The sequence below is a fragment of the Pezoporus flaviventris genome, unplaced genomic scaffold (genome assembly GCF_033815535.1).
Source record: "Pezoporus flaviventris isolate CSIRO_AGI_PZ_B2104156 unplaced genomic scaffold, CSIRO_AGI_Pfla_v1 ptg000191l, whole genome shotgun sequence".
NCBI lineage: Eukaryota > Metazoa > Chordata > Aves > Psittaciformes > Psittacidae > Pezoporus > Pezoporus flaviventris.
The window spans coordinates 751466-771838 of NW_026892739.1; the positions used below are offsets into that span (position 1 = coordinate 751466).

Genomic DNA, 20373 nt, shown 5'->3' on the forward strand with positions numbered 1-20373 from the left:
CGGCTCATGTTCGTTTTCTCATCAACCAACACCCCCAAGTCCTTCTCCACAGGGCTGCTCTGAATCTCTTCTCTGCCCAACCTGTAGCTGTGCCTGGGATTGCTCTGACCCAGGTGTAGGACCTTGCACTTGACATGGTTAATCTTCATGAGGTTGGCATCAGCCCACCTCACAAGTGTGTCGAGGTCCCTCTGGATGGCATTCCTTCCTTCCAGCGTGTCAACCGAACCACACAGCTTGGTGTCATCGGCAAACTTGCTGAGGGCGTACTCAATCCCACTGTCCATGTCAACGACAATGATGTTAAACAAGACCGGTCCCGACACCGATCCCTGAGGGACCCCACTCGTTACTGGTCTCCAGCCGGACATTGAGCCATTGACCACAACTCCTTGTATGCAGCCATCCAGCCAGTTCTTTTTCCATTGAGTGGTCCATCCGTCAAGTTGATGTCCCTCCAATTTAGAGACAAGGATGTCGTGTGGGACAGTGTCGAACGCTTTACACAAGTCCAGGTAGATGACATCAACTGCTCTACCCCTGTCCATCAGTTCTGTAGCCCCATCATAGAAGGCTGCCACATTGGTCAGGCAGGATTTCCCCTTAGTGAAGCCATGCTGGCTGTCACCAAGCACCTTGTTGATTTTCATGTGCCTTAGCATGCCATCCAGGAGAATCTGCTCCAAGATTTTGCCAGGCACAGAGGTGAGACTGACTGGTCTGTAATTCCCCGGGTCATCCATTTTCCCCTTCTTGAAAATGGGGGTTATATTTCCCTTTTTCCAGTCATCGGGAACTTCACCTGACTGCCATGATTTCTCAAATATGATGGCCAGCGGCTTTGCAACTTCATTCGCCAGCTCCTTCAGGACCTGCGGGTGGATCTCATCAGGACCCATGGACTTGTGCACGTTCAGATTTTTAAGATGGTCTCAAACCAATTCCTCTCCTACAGCGGGCCCAAGGTCTTCATTCTCAACAGTCCCTGGGTCTGCCTTCCAAGACTTGGGTGGTTTGGTCAGAGCCTTTGCCAGTGAAGAGTGAGGCAAAGAAGTCATTCAGACCCTCAGCCTTCTCCAACTCCTGTGTAGCCAGTTCTCCCGAGAGCTTCCTGAGGGGGCCTACGTTCTCCCTAGTCTGTTTTTTATTTGCTATGTACCTGTAGAATCCCTTCCTGTTATCTTTAATACCTCTAGCTAAGTTTAATTCTAACTGGGCCTTAGCTTTCCTAACCTGGTCCCTAGCTTCTCGGGCAACATCCCTGTACTCTTCCCATGCCACCTGTCCTTGCTTCCACTTATTATAAGCCTTTTTTTCAATTGAATTTTCCTCAGGAGCTCCTTATCCATCCAAGGAGGTCTCCTGGCCCTCCTGCACTTCCTTCTGGTTGGGATGTAACACTCCTGAGCTTGCAGCAGGTGATCCTTGAATATCAACCAACAGTCTCGGGCTCCTCTGCCCTCTAGGGCTGTATCCCATGGAACCTTCCGAAGCAGGTTCCTGAAGAGGCCAAAGTCTGCTCTTTTGAAGTCCAGGGCAGTGAGCTTGCTGCACACCCTTCTCACTGTCCTGAGGATCTCAAATTCGAGCATCTCATGATGGCTGCATCCAAGGCTACCCTGGAGTGTCACATTTCCAATGAGCCCTTCCCTGTTGGTGAGCACGAGGTCAAGCATGGCACCTCTCCTTGTTGGCTCCTCTACTACTTGCAGAAGAAAGTTGTCTTCTACACAATTGAGGAACCTCCTGGATTGCTTGTGCCGGGCCGTACCGTCCTTCCAACAGATGTCAGGGTGGTTGAAGTCACCCGTGAGAACAAGGGCCTGCGAGCGTGAGGCTTTTCCTATCTGTCTATGGAGGGCTTCATCCGCAGGTTCTCCTTGATCAGGCAGTCTGTAACAGATCCCCACAGTAATGTCTCCCATAGCTATATTCCCTTTAACCCTGACCCACAAACTCTCTGTGGACTGCTCACCTGTCCCCAGACAGAGTTCCATACTCTCCAGCCTATCCCTAACATAAAGGGCAACCCCCCCTGTTTGCCTGCCAGGCCTGTCTTTTCTAAAGAGCCTGTAACCTTCTATCGCAACACTCCAGTCATAGGATCACCATGTTTCTGTGATGCTTATTATATCATACCCCCGTAGACGTGCACACATCTCTAATTCCTCTTGTTTGTTCCCCATGCTACAGGCATTTGTATAGAGGCATCTGAGCCGAGCTCCAAATGAAGCCGGCTCATTGGCTGGAGTGGCTGGGATATCTCTACATTGCTCTGAGCTTTTATTATAGGTTCTGGCAACTGACTGGGTGTGTTGGGATGGAACGATGCCCCCCTGCCCCAACACATCTAGTTTAAAGCATCCTTTACCAGTCTGGCAAGCCTCCTACCAAAACTGCACTTCCCCTTTATCAGACCAGCTCCACCAGCCCCCACTAGACCTGGCCTACAAGCTTGGGTGCCGTGTTCAAGACACCCAAACCCCTGACTATGACACCAGCCTTTTAACCAGTTATTAACCTGGCCAATCCTCCTAGCTTTTTTTAGGTCCTCCCCTGTACCCTGGAGAATTGATGAAAAGACCACCTGAGCTCCAGAGCCCCTAACCACCTCCCCCAGGGCTCTGTAGTCCTTCTTTATGTTCCCCAGGCTACTACTGTCTATATCCCTAGCACCCACATGTATCACCAGGAGTGGGTAATAGTCCGTGGGACTTACTAGAGCAGGCAGCCTCTCTGCCACATCCCTGATCCGTGCCCCTGGTAGGCAACACACCTCCCTTGAGACGGGGTCTGGACAGCAGACAAGTGCTTCTGTCCCTTTCAGTGTAGAGTCCCCTACTACTACGACCCGCCGCTTTTTTCCTAGCAGCACCAGTAGAGATCTTCTTTAGCAGTGCATCAGCCGGCTGTTCTGGCTCGAGTGCATTTCCTCATTAGCCCCCTGCAGGACAGCAAAGCGGTTCTGCTTGCGGACAGGGGATTTAGGGGGAAGCCCCTTGCTTTTGGTTGTCCTTTTCCTTCTTTTTTTGTTGTTTTTTTTTTGTCACTAATTCCCAGGTTAACGGCCTCCTTCTTTCCTTCATGAGGTAGAGGTGAAGCTCGAGGCCCCTGCACAGTTTGGGCTGGGAGCAAGCATTCCTGCTTCCTCTCAGCTTCCTTGACATCTCACAGTCTATTAACAGCATCCCGCAGCTCAGCCACCTGCTGCAGGAGGACCTCCACCAGGGAGCACCGAGTGCAGCCCTGCCCTTCTTCTCTCAGCTGTTTCCTGAAACTCCAGGCCTTGGATCACAGGAGGCTGCGTGCTCAGGAGGAGAGCACGTGGTCTCTGTTGCTGACCTTAGGGAGGGGAAAGGAGATAAAATCCTCCCCACTGCTTGTAACAGGCTCTGTGAGGAGAGTAGCTCCAGTGACGTGGGGCAAGGCAGGCTGCTGTGCGAGAGCTCCTGCCCCTGAGCTTGTATGGACCTGGTGCACTGCAGCTTGCGGATGAACCAATTGGAGGGAGAAGGGCTCAATCTCTCCCTGTGTGGCTGTGCTGTGGTCCTTTCTCCTCTCCCTGTGTGTACTCGCCTCCAGTACTCCACTGCTCTAGTCCCATCTAGGACTTTGGGTTAATTTTGAAGCTTTAAATGATGTAGTTCTCATTCCTGCCCCCTCTGTTCCTGTCCTGCATGGCTGATGAGCCTAGCTGTAATCTACATTTCTGGTTTCATGCTTCTGTAACCAGAGCATGTACAGGTGAAAGGGCTTCCAGCAATGACTTCATGTAAGTCCTCAGCTGTCTTGAGTGGGGCAATGGCAGGAGGTAGGTCTGGATGTGTATCCTGAGGAGCCTGAGCTGCTGGCTGTCCTTCATTAGCTGGAGGAGGAATGACTGTGTCTGGATGTCGAATCTCCCGGGGAATGTGCGTGTTGACCCGCAGCAGGTTTATGCAAACACTTGAATTATAAACCGGTCCCTTTGGGGCAGTTCTTTGCTATAATTAAAATAAATGCTGAAGACTTGACGTGAAAGAGCAGGATGATCTGCATTTATGAAAGTAATTTATCATGATCAGCCTCTCCCGCTCCCAGGCAGGGAGATTGAGTTGTTTAAATCTCGGTTTAAGTCACGTCCTCACTTTAGGGGCTGTGAGTTTGTGCAACAAGAACTTTTCTTTTCCACATGAGCTGCCTTGTCCCTTGAGCTGTTTTTTCCTCTTGCAGAATGCTGAACTATGTAAAATGAGTCTGACACCTGTTTAACGCTGACATCATCTGTTGTCTTGCAGTAATCCCTCCCAGCGCAGGCAATGCTTTGGGTTTTTGTAGCTGAACTATCCACACACAAGCTAACAAGTTTAAAGAGAGCTGGTGCACTTTAGGGTTGTATCGGGTGCTTCTTCATACACGAAGTTACTTGGGTTTGAAATGTTCCTGAACAGTTTTGAGCACAGATTTTGTGGATGTCAGTGTTGTTTGTTAGCTTCTCTGCAAATAGGAGATGGAATAGCAGGTGCTCTGCCTGTGCAATGTGGTTAGGTTGCAGCAATTTAGGGTCCAGCTTTGATGTCTTCTGCAGGCAAGTAGTGCCTTTAGTGAGAATCACTCGTGGATGAGACAGATGAACGGTCACAGACGGTCAGAATTCCTTCTTGTCCTGCTGTCAGAGTGAAGCTGTGGAGTTTTACCTAATAAATATGTCCTCACATCTCTGCAGGTGATCTGAATTTAATTTTGCCTCCACCTTCTGTTGCCTGACCTGATGGAAGTCAAGGCTGAGTTCTGTTCTCCTGCTTTTTTCCCTATGCTTCACTGCACTTCGCGAAGTATCGTCAAAGGGCTTGAGACAGATGCTGGGCTCTTGCAGTCGTTTGAGTCAGGCAGATGAATTCAGCAGTTGAAGGTGAATGCCAGCAGCTCTTTTCCTGTCAGTCGTAGCTATTCTACTTAGGAACTACTCTCAGGGAGCTACTGTCCCTTGGGAAAGAGGTGGAGTTTCAAAAAGCTTCTGAAGGTGTAGGTGCACAGTTGAAGGTGCTGGTGGCTTTTGCACACTGAGTCTGAGCACAAACTTGGCATGAGGTTGGGTGGCAACAGGAAATCGTTCAAATAATATAAAATGGTGGCTGATACAAAAGTAAATCCCACACTTGGTTTACCAAATCATGTACTGTGTGGTGGGGACTGCTTCAGAGCTGCTGTTTGCTGAGTAATTCAACTTTTGGAACTTGCTGCAGGGGATATAGTTGCAGATGATGCATGTCAGGCTCCTGAGCTGGACTCAGACCTTGATGTGAGTGCAGGTAATGCCTGTGGTTTCATGAGGGGAATTGCTGGGGGTGGAAGTTCACCAGTGGGTAATAGGACTGTGGCCTGAAGGAGGCCTGGGGAGGTCTGAGGTTGCTTCTGTTGGGTGCCTGGTGATCCAAGGCTGTGGTGCTAGGCAGGGATGGGTGATGCACAGGTAGGTGGGTAAAGGTCTGTGCTTTCTCTGCATTTACCGCCCTTCCATCTGCCTGCTTCTAGGCCTAAAACCTGTTCTCCAAGTGGCTTTTATACACCAGGAGAAGGTAGTGGTGGTTCTTAGTGAATTTAGTAACTAAGTAGACTTCTACAGTTGTGGCACATTTTCCCTGTCCTCCACAGTTACTCCCCTGAAATGTATTTATCAGATCACATGTGAAATCTAATGGGTGTGTTTGTGGCCTGCAGGAGTGCTGTTAATCAGAGGGACACCATTTCTTCAGGTGGATTATCTCCCACAGCTGGGAGACTGTGATAGACTGGAAAGCCAAATCAATCTAGACTTGTTCCCAGGGAATGAAATGGCTTTATGAATCTTTGTATTTATAAACTGCAGGTGAGAGTAATAGTGATGATGATACTGTTGATGGGCTGGGAAGCAATCAAATGGGCATATTCTCTTGACACAGTTTTGAGATTAATGTTCTTGATTTCCCAAACTTAAAGTGTAATGGTGCTGAGAGTCACATTTGCAATGTAAATAAAAAAGGGGTGTGTGTGAGAGAGAGAGAGCAAGAATGAGATGGGGTTTACAGGAAACAATGTATGGTCAAGAAGTTTGTTAATCCTTCTGTGTGCATTTGCCATGGGGGATGTTTCCTGATCCCCTTTGGCACTCTCCCCTGAAAAGCCATTCTATGGGAAGCTGTTCACAAGCACTGGGACTGTCCATCATCCCCTTTGTGAGCGTGTGAGGGCTGTGCAAGACCAAACCTTGCTGACACTGGATGAAGAAACTTCTGGTGAAGTTCTGTTTGAAATGAAGCAGTGAGTGTTAAGAGATAAGGTGCTTAAGGTATAAGGCTTACAGAAAAAGGGTTGTCTGCAACTCCGGAGTCTCCAAGAATTGTTAGCTGTATTTTCAGCTACTTGCCTGAGGCTGGGGTACTTACCTGTCAGATTTAAAATCAACTAGAACTGCTGTACATGTTTAGAGCTCTCCAAAAACTTCCTGGAACTTTTAATGTGTGAAAGATTCCTATAGGAACACTGTGCTTTTATCTGCAGCAGCTCATTTGGCTGGGCTGGGCTTTGACCTCTGCTGCTGTGGCTCAGAATTCAGTGTGAGCCTACCTTTTAAAACAAGCTTTGATAAATATCCTTTAACTGCCTGGGGACTCCTTCTAGTGTTAAAATCGGGATTTGTCACAGGGACGCTTCTCCCTTTCCTTCAATTCTTTCTTCTCTAAATCTTGTCTATTGAAAAGGATTATAATTGATAAATAACATTACAAGAGCTCTTGAGGCTTGCCTTTTCTGTGCAGGACTTGGGAGTCCCTGATAAATAAGGGTGGAAAAAAGACAAGTTACTTTAAAGATAAGCTCAGGCTGGACGTTGGGTTTGGCATGTGGTGTGATGCTGGCTCCCTTGACGAGCCTGTAAAGGGCCATGAGCTCTGTGAATGAAGACTCTTCTTTTTGCCCTTGCTGGTAGCTGCCATAGCCCTTGCTGTTCCTGAGTCTGCTGTAAATTAGTCAGTACCAGGGGAGTGAAGCAGAGCTGATGGCTATAAAAAAGCCTGGAAATCTGAAATTCACCCCCAGTGTTGTTTGCAGCCTTTTCTTGAGCACCTGTGGCTGGAGATAACCAGGGCTTAGTCTGCAGCAGCTCAGCCCATCTGCCTCCCGCTTCCCAGCAGCTTTGTGCTGCATTGCTCAGGTGATTTTTTTTCTCTGGGCGTGTTTTAAGGTGCTTGTCAGCCAAATAACCCAGCTGAGAGATGCCTGCAAACCAATGCACGCAGGAGTTGTCTGCTGAGGGTAGTTCCTGGGAGAAGCATGGAGCAAGTGGCCTGTTGATTTCATTGCTGTATCCAAGGAGAGGAGCACAAGGATGTCTTGTGGGAGCGCAGTGTCTGTCATCAAATGAATCGGTTTGACTCAGGAGGTGCAGTGGCTGCAGTCGTGTTCTGTGGGACAAGCTCTGCAGGCTGGGCCTGCAGCTGCAGCAGCTCTCCAGGTTCTTGCTTGCACTACAAACAGTGCAGTTTGTAGGTGTCTCTGAAGTGCAAACACATCCGCACCTTGTCCAGTGTCCCTGTGCTCTGTGTGAAGAGCAGCTTTGGAGAGTGGGAGCTGCTTTTTCTTTCCTGTTACAAGGTGAGCCACAATTTTGCTTCCTTTGCTGATACTTGTGTTGCCAAAGCAGGCAAAGTATTCAGCTGTCCTTGTTCGTGTGTCAGAGGTGCTCTTGTGACATCCCTCTCTTGCTGTTGGGTTGCAGAGGCTTGGCATGAGATGGAGATTGAATTTTGGTAGGTGCTGTGGATGTGCAGATGAGATGCAATCTTTCCAAACAGCTTTCTCAACAGAAGAGAGTGGCACTAAGAGAGCAGAAGTAGCATGCGTTAGTCCTGTAGAAGGCTGTTTTGCAAGGAGCCAAGTGGTGTTCCTGTGGGCAGCCTGAGGTCTAATCCACTTTTCTGACCCCCCCAGGTGGTTCTTGGCTGTGATGCCACTGAGAGATGAGCCTGAGCTAAGGGCCAAGTTGTCAGCTTTTGTAGCTGTCCTCTTGCCACTGCAGTATTGCTTCCAGAGCTCTGCGGGTGTGAACTTCAGCTCTTCGTTCGTGTAATCCTTGAACTTTAATAGTGCATTTAACAGCTCCACTGGGAATGTCGTAGCAGTGTTCCTCGCTGCCAGGCAGGCTTTCTGTTTGTTATTATTGTCTTCTTAAAGTTTGTGCCTTTCATTGATTAGAAAGCCCTGGAACTTTTGATGGATGGGGCCATGAGAAGGCGAGGGTTTCCTCCTGTCTGGTGTCTGGGAGGTTAACTAGGAAAGATGTTCAGGCAGAACTGGGATATTCTGGGTGTCATTTTCCTTCTGGGAGTAGAAACTTCTTGGGAAGGTGATTTTTTTAGCCAAGGCACATAAATGTATCGAGCCATGCGGCTAAAAATGATCCATTCAGTTAGCTTAAAGAATCCTACTTTGTATGGGGTTTAGGTCTTCCTTTTTTTGTTTTTTCTTCACCTCTGCAATATTATTTTGAAGAGTATTTGATGTAATAAAATGGAAAACACATGGATATAATGGGCACCTTAGCATCCTGGAGCGAGCACATCAGAGGGGAGAAGTGGCAGTTGTATGTGCTGTGGGTCAGATTTGGATGTGGCAGAGGATGAGTTTCATAGGTATATTTGTGGGAAATCTTTTGAAACGCTTGAACTGAGATTTGTCAGAGGGGCAGCAACACCTCTGCCTTGGCATAGAATCACAGAGTGGTTTGGGTTGGAAGGGACCTTAAAGCTTGTCCAGTCCCAACCTCTGCCACAGGCAGGGACACCTTCCACTAGAGCAGCTTGCTCCAAGCCCCTGTGTCCAACCTGGCCTTGAACACTGCCAGGGATGGGGCAGCCATGGCTTCTCTGGGCACCCTGTGCCAGCGCCTCAGCACCCTCACAGGGATAAGCCTAAGAGCTTATCTCAATCTCCCTTCTGGCAGGTTAAAGCCATTCCCCTTGTCCTGTCCTACAGGCCCTTGTCCAAAGCCCCTCTCCAGGTTTCCTGTAGCCTCTTAGGCATTGGAGCTGCTCTAAGGTCTCCCCTTCAGGAGCCTTCTCTTGTCCAGACTGAACCAGCCTGGCTCCAGAGCAGAGCTGCTCCAGGCCTCGCAGCATTTCCATGGCCTCCTCTGCCCTCTCTCCAGCATCTCCAAGTCCCTCTTGTGCTGTTGCCCCAGAGCTGGATCAGGACTGTGGGGGGGTGTCTCCCCAGAGCACAGCAGAGGGGGAGAATCCCCTCTCTTGACTTGTTGCTCACACTCTGGGGGTGCAGCCCAGCACACGGGGGGGTTCTGGGCTCAAGCGCCCACTGGAGCTTCTTGTAGACCAAGAGCCCCATGTGCTTCTTCTCAGGGCTACTTTCAATCCATTCTCCCCCAGTCTGTGTTTGTGCCTGGAATTGCCCCAGCCCGCGTGCACATCCTTGCCCTTGGCCTTGCTGAGCTTCATACGGCTCTCACAGAATGCTGAGGTCCTTGCCTGTGTCTGTGCCCTGTGTCAGACATCCTCTGCTCTTGACCCATCCAAAATAGGCTTCTGCTTTCACTATGTGCTGCTGCTGCCTGTTGCTCTGCCTGTATGGCAGTGAAAGGGAAGAGGTGGGATTTTTGCCTTCACGTGTAGAGGAGGTGATCATAAGTCCTTAGACTTGAGGCTCAGTTGCTTTTACTCAGGTCTGCTTCTATGGCAGTAGGAAAGCCCCTTCCTGCAGCCTGTAGCAGGAGCTGTGCTGAGCCTGGAGGTACCATTGGAGTGTATCCCCATGTTTTCTCATCTTTTGTCAGTGCAGACCAGAGGATGATGAGTTTCTTGGTTTTGTGGGATTTCCAGGGCCTGAGAAGCTGGCTTTTATCACTGCTTGCTTGATTTGTTGTGGAAAGACTGTCATTTGTCTTGGATTTGCTGCAGGACTTTCTGCTAAATCCCCAGGACTTGAGAAGTTTGCTCTGTGGAAAATTAACTCTGCTCTCACCACTCAAACCCTAAATAATAGCTATGAAAGGTTTATTGATCAAGTAAGTAAATCTCCCAGGGTGTGACTTCTATTTCCCACAAGAAATACCTGAAGCCAGTCACTTGCCAAACTGAACAAGTGAGGTGGTGCAGCTCAGAGAAAAACAACTGGTTATTTTCCTTACAGGCTTTCCATCGGGCCTGGGGAGGGGAATTGTCATCCCTGTGAGGAAAAATGAGTATTGAAAAGTGTTTCTGCCCTGCCAGAAAGGCAGTTTTCCTTGTTCTTCCGTTCAGATGCTTTCCTCAGACACTGCTGTAAGAGGCACTAGAGGCAAAGCCTTGATATTCAGACAGACCTTTCCTGTATCGGAAGGCTGTCTTGGGCAGGATGTTTCTTTTGTACTTAAGTCAATCCCTGCCTTTTTAATACTATGATGGCAGGGGGTTGGAACCAGATGTAACGCTCTTTAAGGTCCCTTCCAACAGAAACCATTGTATGATATGATTCTGTGTGCTCCGTAACGCAGCTTTGGTTCTTCGGGGAGAACTAACCTGGCATGAGAGTGTAGATCAGACAGGCCAGGATGTGTCCACTTCTAAATCCTGCATAGCGTTTTGCTCAGAGCAGCTCTCAAATCTGTGCTCAGATGGTGCCTGTCTTTTCCTGTTGAATGGCTGGGCCTAGTTCTGGGTTGAATGGTAGCCTGTGGGAGGAGAAGCTCTTTGTTTGATACTTAATAGTAAAAAGATGAAGATTTTATCTCCTTGCTTCCTTCCTTATGTGTGGGCCCAGTGCAAACCTCATGAGGTTGGGCAAGGGCAAGGTCCTGCATCTGGGACAGCTCAATCCCAAGCACAACCACAGGCTGGGCAGAATGGATGGAGCAGCCGTGAAGAGAAGCACTTGGGGCTTTTGGGTGACAAGAAGCTCCCCATGATCCAGCTTCAGTGTGCTCTTGAGCCCAGATCCCCCCTGTGTCCTGGGCTGCACCCCTAGACCCTTGTCACTCCAGGCAATGTTTTGCTCCCTCTGGTTTGTGCTCTGTGGAGAGATGAGGTTATTGTGCAGCCATGAAACACCTGGGCTTCAACCCTGGGGGTCCCACTCAGGGGATCCAATCCCACATGAGATTCGAACAGCTTGTTTCTTAAAATGCCCTAGAGATTGTTATTAAATCACAGAATCGCACACTGGTTTGGGTCGAAAGGGACTTTAAAGCTCATCTAGTTCCACCCCACCTACCTTCCACTAGCCTAGCTTGCTTGAAGCTGGTTGCTGTGTTAGTAGAACAAGTCCACCTGGTTTCTGGTGTGGTGATTTATTTATTTATTTATTTATTAGTATATTTTCTGTCTTAAATCTAAAACTGAAAGGTGAGAGTCCAATGGGAAGAGGGGTAAAAAGCAGAATGACAGGAATGCAAGAATTAATGCGTGGACACTCGTGTCAGTTTTAAGCTCAGCAGGTCTGTGGCTGAACTGTGCCCCAGCATTTAAACTGTGATGCTTGGATCTAAATGGTTGTAATTCCTTGTCTTGAAACAGAGAGAAGGTGAGCTCGAGGAAGGAGGTGTTGGAATGAGCTTGACTCAAGAGAACGCTGGGAGGAAGGAGGAGGGTGGGAAGCGAGAGATGATAAGCCCAGCTCTGAGAGAAGCGCTCACAAAACAAGGTGAGGTTCTGCAAAGAGCAGATGGTGGCCCAGGCTTTGAAGTCTTAGTGGTGGACTTTTAGCAAGCCAAGTGACAGGCGGTGTTCTTTGTTAGAGGTGCTGCTGTGGACCCTCAGTCATGGCAGGCTCTGAGCAGGGGCAGGACAGGGCTTAGGCAGGGGCTGTTGGTACCTTATCCTTGCAGGGAAGGAGCCTGAAGCTGGGTAATACATCTGAGTGTGATGCACTCTGAGTGTGGTGAGTGTTTCAGAGTTCAAAGGGTTTAATGCAGCTGCTAAGCAGCGTGGGGGAGAAGATGATGGTCCCCATGCCTTCAGCTCCAAAAGCGTGTGTTCCTCAAAAAATACTTAAAGATCGGCTGTGCCCCTGCTTTTACTTCTGTTTCAAACTCTGATTTTGTTACTGAAACTTTGTTTCCAGAGAAGAAGGTAGTTCAAATGAGCTTTACCAATCCAGTGCTGATCAGATGAGTGGCCTTTGAACAAGCTGTAGAGAACTTAATGGCCTTTTCAAAACAAAGGAGGACAAGCTTGAGAAGAGCTGGACTGAGGGCCCTGCAGTTCAGAAGCCTCAGTTCTGAGTGGCAGATCCAGCAGAAGGGTGATGGCAGCTTCTGTTCAGCTGGAGACTGAAGGCAGTTTAGTTTAATGTCTTTTCTTTCTTAGGATGAGAATGCGTTCAGTTTTTCTTGCTTGCTAAATCAGTAGAATGTCCCCTGATGCTGCTGAGAGCACAGTTCTGTTATTGCAGTGGAGGCACCTTGCTTCAGAGCTGGGCTCTGATTTTCCATGTCCTGTGTGAGTCCAGCAGCTGTGGGATCCCAACACCTTTGCTCCCCAAGATTGGAGCCTGAGCTTTTGTAAGTGACTGGTGATGTGTTTGCCCATGGTCATTGGAGTGGGCTGCTGGAGACAGGGCTGTCTAGAACTGGACAGTGGGGAGGGAAGTTCTCTTGTCTTGCAGCAAGTCCCCCGCTTCAGAAGCTGGAGCGGCACCAAGTCCTCCAGGCAGCTCAGGTGTTGCTTTGACACACAGGGACCTGAGGTGGGCTGGGGAGACTGCCCTGGCTGTTCTGTGGTGCAGGGCCTGTGCTGGCTCTTTGCGCCGTGGCAGTCACAGGGGTGTTTCACACTGGTTCACTTTCTGATCCCGTCTGTGTTGGTTTGGTTTTGGGCAGTGAATGAAACTGTGCTTTTCTTATGGTCTGCAGAAGTGGCCACTTGAAGAATGAAATGCTGTAATGTTTTTGACTGCAGTCTTGTCTCATGTCTTCTGTCCCGCTTTGAGTTAACGGAAGCAAGTCCTTCCGCAAATCACAAGGCTTTTGTGCTTTTTAAAAGCATTTTCTTGAAGTCTGAGCAGAGCTAGGAATGAAGCTGGGTGTTTCTCCATCATGCTTGGGCAATCTGAAAAATTCCAGTGCCCAGATTCCACTTCTTTCTATATTTGTATAAAATAGTGATATAGTTTGAAGGGGTTCCTTTCAACAACAGTATTTCTTGTTTTCTTTTCCTTACTGATTTTCTAGCTTTAGCAGAACACTGCCTTTTGGGTGGTGGTTCTAGTGTAGGAGTTGTGCTACCACTTGCAAAATGCACCTTAAATCAGTGGTGATGGGTTACTGCTGTGTGTCAGTGACTTCAGCTCAGGCCCTTTTAAACTGCATTCTTGCAGAAAACTGGGATCTTTTTTGCCTGTAAAGAGTTTCCTAGTGTGAAGTTCCCCTTTCTGCACCGAGTTTCAGCTTCCACAAATAATCAGTGCTTCAAACAAGGCAGCTTTTATTTAAGGCGATGGCTTGATAGAACCACACTGATTTGCCAGCTCTGTGTTACTTGGAGGAAAAGCCTTCTGAAAGTCATTTGAGTTTGTGAAGACAATGTGACACCAGACTGGCTTTCACCAGGCTAATGGTGACTGCACTCTTAGAGGAGGATGGGTAAGTCTCTTTTCTTGTACTCTTTGAGGATTTTTTTTTAACCACTCCTCTACTTCCTTCTTTTATAATTAAATCTTTTGCTCTGTGCTTTCAAAGGCTTGCCTGTAAAGCAGCTTTTGGTGGTGTAGAGATCTGAACTGGAAAGTGTCTCTGGGTTTCTTTCTGGACATTTTGCCACAATCAAATAGTCAGCAGTCCTCAAAAGCAGTTCCCAAGTTGTACTTGTAGAAATTTGACTTATCTGTTCCGCTTGAAAAACTAAAATAGCGTAATAGCTCGCATATGCACAAAATTCATACGTATTCAGGAGCTTAGAAGGACATGCTATGGGTATGGTACTGGTAAGCGATCAAAACCAGAATACCTTGGATAGCCTGGAACACGACACGGGTATGTAGCTGGCAGTATCCTACCTCTGTGGCTGAGAGTACTGCAGGGTCCCTCAATGAATTCTTTGAATTTCAGTGAAAGGACTTTTAAAGGACTGGTATTTAGGGACTGTTATTTCCAATACAGAGTTGAAATGCTGCGATGCAGTTTCAATGGTCACAGAAATGTTTTGCCCCATACCAGGGAGCAGTCAGCATCTGTGGTGCTGGCAGTCTCTTCAGTTCAAAATCTGCCCATGGCTTATTAAAGTCCAGTTGGATTGTCAGGGCCAGCAATCACCAAATGTTTATCAGCTTAGTGTTACTGCATGATAACACTCCCTTCACCCAAAATCTTAATTCATGTCTTCTTGTAGTAAATAAAATGACAACTTTGGTGAAGCTTGGCAGACTTCTAAGTCATTCAGAGTTTATCATCTAGAGCAGGATCAACTAATATGCAGACTTAGATAAGACTTTAGTCAGGGCTTGAGCTGATTACTGTCAGCCTGCTTATAATTTAAGTATTCCTTTGAATATTGGGCTTTAGAAACAATAAGTGGATTGTGTTTGTTCAGCCTTAATATCTGAAGGTGCATCAGGACGGTGAGCAGAGTCCCATGGAGACAACAGTCTGTATTGTTTGGAGGGTGTTGTATCCAAATACTCAGAGTGATTGCTTATGAGTAATGCCTTAAGAGCAGAGAAGTGAACGTGTTCATGGGGAGTCCTGGCAGGTTCAGAGTTCTGGACCATTGTTAAGGTTTGATTTTTTTTTTTTTTTCCCCATCATTTCCCTTGGCAGAGCCCCGGTGAAGTTGTGGCAAAGGTGGTGGAAGAGATGAGCTGGCCTGAGCTTTCGCAAGGGTTGTTCAGCAGAAGCTGAACAGAACTGAGAAGGCCCTCAGACTGATTCTTGGACACGCGTCCTCACATGTTTGGTTTGGAACTTAGCACTGCTTGGTCTCGCTTCAACCTTTTACTTTCTTTGAGCCCAGACTGCCCTGGCTGCCTGTGTTGCAAGCCAGCCGTAAAGCAACTGCTTGAAGAAAGAGGCTCTGCAGAGCTGGAGAGACTCTGCTCCCTTAGAGCAGATGTGTAACAACTGTTCTGATTGATTTAATTTATCTAACTTCCAAGTCTGAAGACGCATGGGGTGGCCAGTGCTGACTGTGGTGGCTTAGCAGGGTCACCACCCTTTCTGTCAGTTACCTCCATGGTGAAGGCCCAAGTTCAACGGCTTTGCACAGTGGTTTTGAAGTTCTGCAAGTATGTGCTGTTTCTTCTTGTAACCATAGCTGAGACTCCTGGCAGCAGCAAGCAAAATGAGTAAACCCCTTCTCGTCACTAAAGCTGGCTGAAGTTTGTAAGACTCTGTTTTGATATTGAATAGGTCCAATTTTCTTGGCCTTCAGAGGAAGCTGTGGGCTCTCCACATGGTGGAAGTTGATTTAAGTAACTAAAGAGCTTGACACCTTGCTCAGTTTAGCTGCTTCATCTCTTCCGTCATACAACTGGGTAGCAGATCTGGGTGAGCATGTCCTGTTTCCAATTTAATTTTAACCTAAACCCCATTTTAAAGCAGTCGTCTTACTTCTACTGACAAGAGATCTGTGAGAGAATGATCTTACATGAATGCTGTTGCTGATTCTGAAAAGTGAACAAATAAGGCTGGGGCTGTGCTGGTTGCCATCAGCAAGGAGCCTGCCTTGGGCAGCTGTAGTAGAGGGAGCAGGAATGCAGCATCCTTTTCACATTTGGCTTTTGAGACTATAAATTCCCTATTAGAAGTGCTGATGTCTTTCTCCAGGAGAGGACTGAATGATGGGCCATATGGAATACCAAGGCTGGTTTTGGCTTGCAGTAGTTCTTTCTTCCATGCTGTATAGGGCTTTATTCATTTAGGGAGGAAAAGGCTGGAATATTGTCTATTCCCACGGAGCTGGATGGGGAGAAGGATCTCAGGACATAGGAGCAGCCTGACACTGATGTCCCCAAAGCCCTGCTTAATGGGGCAGGGGAGCCCCACTGCTTGCTCCTGCAGCCACTCCCCCTGTGCTGTCCATACAGTCTCCTGGAGAGTTGCTTCGGGGGACTGGTCAGGCTAAAATTGCCTCTGTCCTAACCCCTGCAAGGATAGAACCAGTGTGAGGAGACAGGAGTGTCCTCAGCCATGCAGACATCTTCATCTTCACACAGTTTAATTTTGAGCTGGTGCAGCTCTCACTGTAGTTCATGGCTTAGTGTCCTCGGAGCTGTGGGGGACTTTGGGGAGCAGTCACGCTCCCCTGGGACCTCACCATGCAAGAGACACATGGTGACATATGAGCAGGCTCACTGTGCTACTTGCTGTAGGAGATGATGGGCAGTTCTGGTGAGCAGAAGGCTTTTTTCCCCTGTTAATTTCATGCTGCTTGGCAGGAAGGAGACTTGATACCTAGAAGTCGATTTTTCTCTTGAAAGCGTTAATATAAATGTCAGCCTAAAGCTGTCAGTTGAGATGTGCTGGTTTGGGGACAGCCAGGCCATCGACGTGTAAGTGCTGCAGTGGGAATGACACAGTCAGGCTGCTCAGATCCCTCTTATTTTTATGCTGGTTTTTGAAGTGACTTTTAATCCTTCAGATGACACAGTCAGGCTGCTCAAACCCCTCTTATTTTTATGCTGGTTTTTGAAGTGACTTTTAATCCTTCAGACATATTGGTCCCTAGGCACGTTTTTCAAAGAGAAAAAGAACCCAACTCAAGCAGTTTGGGTAGTAATAGTGCTTAGTGCTTAACAAATGCTGTGGAATTAATCTTCCTGGGCTAATAAGTTGAAATGAAATTGTATTGATCTTGGTTGAGGAGCAGGGAAGTGATGCGAAATCAGCTTTCCTCTGGGCATAACGCAACAGCTCCCTCTCTGCAGCTCCTTCAAGGGCAGTGGAGGTGGAACTGGTGAACCTGTGAAGTCTGGGTTCAAGCTGAGCCCTGCATTGTGGTTCATTGCCTCTGCCCTCCCTGCTGAATCAGATGTCCTCCAGGCTGGTCAGACCTACCAAGAAGCAGTGGGAATTAGGTCTCTGTGGTTCTGGGGAACAGTCTGTTCTGGGATGGTGGCTTAGGGATGGGGGGAGACGCTTCTGGTTCCCTGTCCTGGTCCTTCCCATATCCTAACCCCCTGGGGTCAGCGAGGTGTTCCACGTTCCGCTAAGAGGCTAGACCTGTTAGTCTGCCTTCCTGTCACATGGAGAAGTCTTCTGGCCACCCTCTGTTGATTCAAGCAAGACAGAGCAATATAACTAAATATGCGGTGAGGAGAAAGTGTTCCAAGTTGTCTGAAGCCCTTTGGGCAGCCATGGCCTTTGCTCCCCTGTGCTCCCAGAAGGAAATGGAAAATACTGTGAGTGGGCACTGGGTAGCATCACCTTGGGCCAATGGGAAAGAGCGGTGCTGAGACTGCGATGCTGAATAATTTGGTGTACCAATTGGCATGTTTTGTGTTTGAGTTATTGCAGGTTCCAATCAATAGTTTGATTATTGTTTTGTTGGTTTCCAGGTTACAAGCTGATTGGGAGCCATTCTGGGGTGAAGCTCTGCCGATGGACAAAGGTAAATGCTCTCTTTCCTTCTTTCACTTTCTAAATTGAAATTAAAAAAGTAGACACTTACTCAGGTAGTACAATTTCCAAATGAAATATTGTTTAAAAAAAGCAGTATTACATTAATGAAACCAAATTTCATCTTCCAAGCTGTAGTTTTACATTTCAAGCTATTAAAATCCTGCTGCGAAGAGTGAGCATGTGGCTGTGGCCAAGAGCTGGGGATATAATTTTCTGTTGTTTTTTTCCTGTTATTCTGCTGTCTGCTAAAGTAACTCCTGCCTCCTGAGGTACACAGCAGGAGCAGAACACCACACAGAAGTGGGAAGGTTTCATCACCACTGTGAGGTCCCTGAAACAAAGATGCTGCAGTCTGTCATTCCCCTGGAATGGGCACACGAGGGCATTTGAACCTGTTGTTGTGGGACTGTGACCACAGTCTAGTGGGGATGGGATGGAGCAGCCCTGAGGAAAAGGACTTGGGGATTTGGGTGACGAGAAGCTCCCCATGACCTGGCTTCAGTGTGTGCTTGAGCCCAGAACCCTCCTGTGTGCTGGGCTGCATCCCCAGGGCGTGAGGAGCTAAAGCAGGAATTGAATGTCAAGTGCTCTAGACACTGACATTGGTTACAGGCAGTGGCTTTGACTCAGATTCACACCAATATGTGAGTATCTTCAGGAGGTTTGTTTGGGGTTTGTATGGGGTGAAAGCAGGAGCGGGGCTGGAAGCATTAGTTTTGAGTTTCATAGTGGTAGCTCAGATTAAAAAGATTGTGTTCTGTCATATGCTGGGAAACAGCCTAAAAGCTGCAAATTTTAGGGTGAGTGTTGATTTGCCTGTTTGACGAAATCCAGAATCTCATAGAATCGTAGAGTGGTTTGGGTTGGAAGGGACCTTAAGGCTCATCCAGCTGCAACTCCCCGCTATGGGCAGGGACACCTTCCACTAGAGCAGGTTCCTCCAAGCCCTGTCCAACCTGACCTTGGTCTCCTCGAATCTGTGAATCTCCTGAAGTCTCTGTTGTTTGAGGAATGGGTGGAATAAGCAGCATTTCCCATTTTGTTTAATTTTCCATCTGCACAGCAAGGCTGTGCATCTGTCAGGGGTCACCTGCGTGTTCTTTCCCCACTGCTCAGTGAAGACTTCCCTTTGGATCACCAGGACTCCTCAGGTGGAGGAAGGTAGATTGAAAGGTACCATTGTCACATTTTGGCAGGGGCTTGGAACTGGATGAGCTTTAAGGTCCCTTTCAACCCAAAGCAGTCCGTGATTCCATGATCTGTGTGCTATGGACTTCTTCCCCCAGGGTGCATCTGTCATCATTCTGAGCTGCTCTGCGACGTGCTCTTGCTTGCACTGTGTGTCCCAGGTGACTTTGGACACCCAGGTTTTTAGTGACTGAAAACTGCAGATGTGCTTGGGGAGCAGATTTAAAGCTCTGCACTCAGCTTAATGTTCTTGGAATTTGTTTGTGTCTTTCTCTGCTGTTAGTCGATGCTCCGAGGCCGAGGAGGATGGGTGTGGGATGGTCAGATGCGAGCTGGGTGGCTGGGCTCCACATCTGGGAGGCTGAGGAGGTGCTACCTTCCCTAGAGCTGTGTCCTCTGTCAGACTGGCTGAGAACCAGTGAAGGAGGAATTGGGGATGCAGGAGACACACACCTCTCCGTGTACTGCTCTGCAATTCCCACTTGGTAGAGGTTTGGTTCCCTCTGGAGATCATTGTCTGAGATTCCATGTGGCTCCTGGTGCTCTAGAGAGCATGGGCTGGCCCATCTTGTGCAAAGCCACCAAGGTGCAAAGCAACATGAGTATCTTTGGTTTGAAATTGGACCGTTTTTCTTACTTCAGGTACCTTCATCCCCACCAATTCAGCTGCAGTCTCAGCGAGTGAAAAGTGATGACTTGGTAACTGTTGCCTTCCTAAAGCAGTCTCTCCTAGATGACTTTCCATTCTAGTCAGTAAAGTGACCCCTCTTCTTAGGGGAATGACTGTGTTAGTTCTCTAAAGGCAATGAGCTCTGCCTGGATGGGAGCGGCGAGCAGCTCCAGCGGTGCTCACTCACTGGGCTGCCAAGGGAGGGTTTTGCCAGGCTGGGAGAGCGCAGGATGGGGTTGGTGAGAGACACTCAGCAAAACCAAACTCAGTGACGTGAAAGTGCGCTGAGTGGGAGGACGTGGAGGTTATTCTCTGAGCTCTTTTGTCTTGCCAGCTAACTCATACGATGGGGCTTTTGCTTCCTCTGGTATTCACGCCTTCCCCAGGGACCTGGTTGCCAGAAATACCCATTCCATCCCAAAGAATGAGTGTGCATGCAATCCCAGGCAAATTCCTCCTGAACCCCACTTTTTCTGTTTCATAGTCCTCAAGTTTTAACAATGGAAATACTTCATGAGGGTATTGAAATGGCAGCATTAGTGCAGAAGGACTGCTAGAATTTTGGAGACAATTTTGGAGAAGCTGTGTCCCATGTTAGTGTTAGGTGTAAGCATTAGACACTGGTCATCCTCTGAAGTTTGTATTCTGAAATGTTAATTGGGGCTTTTGATGGGCTTTCATCGTATCCTGGTTTGAACAAACACAGCAAATAGCAAGTTTAATGTGCAACTTTTGCTGCTTTTCTTCAGAGCAATTTAATGGCTGGGAAGGAAAACGTACTGCTTGTGTCTTTTGTCTTCCTTTTTTTTCATGTATCAGCTAGCAGTGGTGCATTTAATTCTGCAGTGGTGACTGGACTGGTAGGGAGAGGATTGCCATGCATTTTGTCCCTCTGTCCCTCCACAGCAGGTACATCATAAACAGCAAATAGAAAGCAATAGCGTTGTCAGAGCAAGGA

At 48.0% G+C, this 20373-nt stretch overlaps 1 protein-coding gene and 1 long non-coding RNA gene across 2 annotated transcripts in view; both read left to right on the forward strand.

The window, feature by feature from the left end:
- LOC133262180 (S-adenosyl-L-methionine-dependent tRNA 4-demethylwyosine synthase TYW1-like) overlaps positions 1 to 20373 on the forward strand; it is a 347477-nt gene that overhangs the window by 7854 nt on the left and 319250 nt on the right. The gene's annotated exons all lie outside the window — the stretch shown is intronic.
- LOC133262191 (uncharacterized) lies at positions 11559 to 19054 on the forward strand. The gene is made up of 3 exons (XR_009741240.1): positions 11559 to 11646; positions 17494 to 17546; positions 19029 to 19054. It is a non-coding gene; the product is annotated as an uncharacterized LOC133262191 (long non-coding RNA).